Source organism: Penaeus chinensis, chromosome 6 (genome assembly GCF_019202785.1).
Source record: "Penaeus chinensis breed Huanghai No. 1 chromosome 6, ASM1920278v2, whole genome shotgun sequence".
In the NCBI taxonomy this organism is placed as follows: domain Eukaryota; kingdom Metazoa; phylum Arthropoda; class Malacostraca; order Decapoda; family Penaeidae; genus Penaeus; species Penaeus chinensis.
In genome coordinates, this window is record NC_061824.1 from 13,932,225 (window position 1) to 13,938,392 (window position 6,168).

The window sequence follows — 6,168 nt, forward strand, 5'->3', positions numbered from 1 at the left end:
ATATATATATATATATATATATATATACATATATATATATATATATATATATATATATATATATGCATATATATATGCATATATATATGCATATATATATATATATATATGCATATATATATGCATATATATATATATATATGCATATATATATATATATATATATATATATATATATATATGCATATATATATATATATATGGTATAAAAACCCACACTGTAAAACTAGATTTAATTGAAAAAAAAAGAGACTACTGTTTCGAAATCCACCTGGATTCCATCTTCAGGTCTGAGGAGGCAAGGAAGAGGAGGGGGTATAAGACAGAGAGAGGAAAGGCAACGCGGAGACACGCGGCAGGTGAGGACAGACGAACGGAAACGAAGGGAGGTCAGATCAGGTCGGGAGGGTCGGGCGGACTGTGTAAAGGGTGGCCAGCATACGGGAGAAGGCGAAGGATGTGGGAAGCGAGGAGACTGTCAGCAGGAGAAAAGCCGCTATTGATAGTATCAACATGGTAGTGTGTTTTCTCCTTTCATATATATATATATATATATATATATATATATATATATACATATATATATATATATATGCATATATATATATATATATATATATATATATATATGCATATATATATATATATGCATATATATATATATATGCATATATATATATATATATATATATATATATATGCATATATGCATATATATATATATGCATATATATATATATATATATATATATATATATGCATATATATATATATATGCATATATATATATATGCATATATATATATATATATATATATGCATATATATATATGCATATATGTATATATATATATATGCATATATATATATATATATATATATGCATATATATATATATATATGCATATATATATATATATATGCATATAAATATATATGCATATAAATATTATATGCATATATATATATATATATATATATATATATATATATACATATATATAATACATATATATATGCATATATATATATGCATATATATATAATATATATATATATATATATATATATATGATATATATATGCATAATATATTATTATAACTATATATATAATATATGCATATTATATATATGCATATATATATATATGCATATATATATTATATATATATATATATATATATATATATATGCATATATATATATATGCATATATATATATATATTATATATATTATATATATTATATATATATGCATTATATATATATATGATATATATATATTATATATATATATATATATAATATATATATATATATAAACATTTTTTACATTATCTTATTTTGTGTTACTAATGTTAATAACATTATAGTAATTATAATGTTTATAATAAAAATAACATTATCGATATTCATAGCACTAGTAAAAAATACATTTTTCCTACCAATTCATATCACGTAATGTCACAAGATCTACTAATTGACTCCTTTGTGGCTATGCACTAGCAGAGCCATCTATGTGCAGAGACATTCCACATGAAATATTAAAAATGAGCACAGCATTTTCCCCATTTTTCCTTAATTTTTCCTGGCAACATTTAATATATATATATATATATATATATATATATATATATATATATATATATATATATATATATATATATATATATACCTGCTTTTGTCTGCCAGTGTTAGAGAAATTAGTATTGTTGTCAGGACTTAGTGAATAGCCACTGACAGGTGAACAATTAACTGAGAAGATAAATGGAATTTCTCTTCCCTATGGAAGAGAAATTCCCTATGTTGTAAAATATACATTCATTGCCTTATTGTCAAGTAATATGTATACACATGTGCTATAAAAAGGAACATCCAAAATTGCTCAAAATGTTCATGAAAAAGTAAAGATACTGCATGACAAAGATATGTGATTTCAGGGTTAAATACTCTGTTCGTTTAAATTATCAACTATTACATAAGGATCAATATGTTCACCCTGATGTACTACAATTCTGAGACTGTAGTATACTCGATGGTGCTGGGGATTTTACATGCCATGCCCACTGTGTTTAGTTTATCAATTGTCTTTACATACAGATGGCTCCCCAAGTACCCCATGCTCATACACATGTGAACATACCCTATAACAAGATTAAACACAAAGTTGTATTTCACAAATAAAACGTAATTTACTAAACCAATTCATTTCAGTTTTATCAACTGCTCCTAATGCCATAATGTCATCTCCTACCATCCCCCTTTGCCTCACCAATCCCCCAGATCATTCCACTACCTATTTTGAGAACCAATGGTTTACAGTAATAAACCATTTCATTCATAAATTTGTGCAATTGGTCTGAAAACATGGTTGTAAAATTAAAAAAAAAAACATTTATTATCATTTGATATCTGTTCTATTTCCCCTCTAATTTTAGTGTTTTATAGTTTTTGACAACCAAGACCTTCACATAACCAGTTGGACATTCTATATCTGCAGTTTTCATTTGTCATCAAGACTTTAATGCTAAGGCTTTACATAATAAAGTAACTATCTCTATGCACTTAATTTAGTAAGAATACAATTTTGATCTTATTTATGCTTATATGTTTTTATATCAAAATAATAAATAAAAAAACTTGTGAACACAATTCCTATTTCTCCAAGATATTCAACCAGTTTTACCAAAATTTTATGGTTGATTGCTTAGGCATTATTTAAAAAAGAAATAAGGCTTAGTCATATATAAGTAATTTTATACTAGAATGGCCACTAAAGTGTGTTAATTTCCTTTTCTGGGCAATTAATAATGATTGCTTGAACACATCAATAACTTTTAAGCAACCTTAGTCCTTTTTTACATTTTCTGTTGATATAAAATTAGTAAAATTAACCCAATGCCAACGGGCATAACGTGTATGTATGTGCTATGCCCACTGTGAGCTACTTGTTTGATTGTTTTTACACACAGAGGGCTACACTTGTACTAAATCACCAATGAGCCAATTACGAGTACTGCCCGTCTTGCCCATTTACCCTTTCCTTTGATTTACAAAAATATTTTACATTATATTTATTTTGCTGTTACTAATGTTTATAACATTTTAGTAATTATAATGTTTATAATAAAAAAAACACCATCGATATCATAGCACTAGTAAAAAAAATACATTTTTCCTGCCAACTGAAATCACGTAAGGTCACAAGGTCTACTAATTGACTACTTTGTTGCTAAGCACTAGCAGAGCTATCTATGTGTAGACATTTCACAAAAAATATAGAAAAATGAGGACAGCATTTTCCCCATTTTTTATTCATTTTCCTCAGCAGTATTGGGTTAAGATAGAAAAAGAACAAGGTTAATCTTTGTGGTATGGATTCACTTTGCTACAGCAAATTGAAGACGGTAAAGTAGTAGTCATCAGTACAAGAAATAATCTGCAGGCACAAATAGTAATGCCACAATAAAGGAAAAAGATTACGGAAAGTACTGCGCACAGCATGAGACTGCTCAGTGCTCCCGTGTTTCAGGTCTATCTTATCATGCATACTGAGGTGAGGACAGTGTTACCAGGGAGGTGTTGGGGTAACCCCCCCTCCCTTCAATCTCTCCTTGGGCAGTACTCAATGGACATGCCCAGCCACAGCTACTGAGACTGTTGATTAAACTTTGTGACGTTGAATTGGACTTAGTTTCTAGTAAGGGTTAATGTTAGCAAGTTTACATGATACCCTGGATATAAGGCTTAATCTCTGGAGGGCATATCGTTCTCATCAACCAATGCTCTTGCAAGCGTGCTTGTAATATAAAGAATTACCAACAGCAATACTGGTAGCTGGAGTTTGCTAAAAGCAATATCATTTTAAATCCCAATGATGAAAACTCAACTCATTGGCTGAGACTCACCCAATCAGCCTGCTTGGCTCATTTGCTATTTGCAATGGTCTATTTGCACTGGCTAGCCTGCTATTTTCCCATTACAAAAATTGAATGTTGGGGTAAGCTTCTGGTTGCTGATTTCCTCAATACAGATCACACTGAATTTAATCTCACAAAGCAGCTGTAGTTGGCTAAGACACCAACACAAGCCCTCCACAGTTAACTAATACACACAAGTCCCTGACCCTGTCCCAATCCTGCTGATGCTCTAGCAACTGTCAACAAATCTCTCCTCAGTACATTTTGTCAAGGCAGAGCTTGAGACATTAATGACAATTCAATGTAACCAAAGGAATCAGTCTAAGCACTCTCTTGCCAGACTATACAGTACTGAGGTTATGGCAGCAAACTGACACTTCACCATTTCTGGGCTAAACTTGTGAGCCTTTCATTCAGACCAAAGCAAGTTTCAAAAGGATTTAACACATACCAAATATAATTATTAGTACTGTCGCTTTTAGTCGAACAGCGTGTCTTCTCTACAATTAGTCAAAATTGCCAGTGTCGGGGATCTTTGCTGATTAAATAGCTCTTATGATTGTCCGCTGACACCCCTTTCGAAGTCCAAATTCCCCCCACCCCCCAAAAAATGTAAAAAATCGACCTCTCCTTCGCTCGATCAGCTGATGCAGGGCAATTCACCATAAAATCCAATAGTCAAATGCAAAAGACCTTTGGCACATTGCATTTTTATGGTCAGACTTTCCGAGTCAATTCTACCACGTTTGTTTTGCTTTCCGAGTAACAGGAAGGTAGGAAACATCATTTACCTTGAGAGTTGTTTACATGAGCTCGGCGTCAATTCCCTCGACAAAATGGCGGCGAATAAACTCCAAATAGTCGTCTCTTACTTCCAGTATTCCCTTTCTGGACTCTCTTTATTTACGAGGAGAAGAGCGATCACTGTACTGCAAGATATCTTCCGATCATCATCTGCGCCTCTCTCCGAACCATTATTTTGTAATACTCTTTTAAAGTTATTCTCTGAAGTCGCCTATGTTCCAATTGTAACGCCGCGGAACCAATGTTACCAGGTGGCGTCTTTGGCCAGGCAGACTCCACTGCTGGCTTTCAGAATCAGACTTATCTCACATTCGCCGGAGGTGATTGTCAGGCTCGATTGGCGATTGCATACACAGAGCCTTATGAGTTTTTTTTTTTTTTTTTCTTTTCTTTTTTCTTTTTTCCAGCTCGTGTCAATGCGATTGATGGCGTTACTAGAATGTCTTATTTTGACGATCTGTCTTTACGCTAACATTCAGTTTTTCGATATTTCATGTCCTTTAACGTAATCGGTGTCGCATAGCTTAGATGTTTAAAAGTTGTAATCGAGTGCATTATAAACGTATAGTAATTTTCAAGTTCTATTATTTGCGCACATCATAGGCAAATTGCCGAAACTTCTCAAGACAGAAATACATTCACAACAAAAGAATCACGTAACTCTTTTCACTAAAGGCCGGATTGTAGTTGCAGAGATTCAGAGGACAGTGCGTTCACTGGTTTGCAGGAGGCGTGAGGGGTGTGGGTGAGCCAGTGCGGCAGGACCTTCGGCTGGTGATTGCCCCAGGTGCGCGGCATACCTGTTCACATTTCAAATAATCTTTGGTTGCGATTGTAAAGATCCTCGAAGTGATTTATCCCAAGACTTCATATCTACTTGTCTCCAATTTAACCGTATTGCGACAAGTGCTAAGTACATTAACATTTACAATATCTACTAAATATACGTTAAATCAGAACAGGCAACCGAAAGGGAAGAAGTGAACCTGTCTCACCATTAGATACATCCCCTTCCCCCTCTTCTTGTTTACGATGCGCCATAAAAGTAAAGCAAAGTGGGAAACATTTGCTGAAGCATTATAGATGGTAAAGCTAGTTATTCACTATGCCACTGCAGACATTTTACACACGAACACCATTCAATACACAAGGAAATCATACCAAGTTATCAGTGAACCTGTCACCGATCTCCCCCTTGCTGCCGTCCGTCAAGTTCCAAGAGTTAAGGATGTTTTAAATGCAATTTGTTGGTGTGGTTAGCTTGAGCCCCCAGACACATTTTCTTAAATACATCAATGGTTTGGTGCATCCAAATTCAGGAAAATGAAGTTCTATGAAATATAGAGAAAATTCGCAGTTGAAACTGGCGATCTCACTGTGCCCTAAGGCAAGAGAGACGGCGTCATCACTTCAGTCATTATTTGCCCGTTCCGCTTTCGGA

General features: G+C 32.9%; 1 protein-coding gene across 2 annotated transcripts in view; it reads right to left on the minus strand.

The window, feature by feature from the left end:
- Positions 1–5,497, minus strand: part of LOC125026336 (zinc finger protein 23-like) — a 47,560-nt gene extending 42,063 nt beyond the window's left edge. Inside the window, exon 1 of one of the 2 annotated variants that reach the window (XM_047614705.1) lies at positions 4,715–5,487. The gene's annotated coding sequence lies outside the window, so the exon portion shown is untranslated. Of the gene's footprint in view, positions 1–4,714 lie in introns of both variants that reach the window. The other variant, XM_047614707.1, reaches the window with a different exon arrangement.
- Positions 5,498–6,168: the final 671 nt, after the last annotated feature.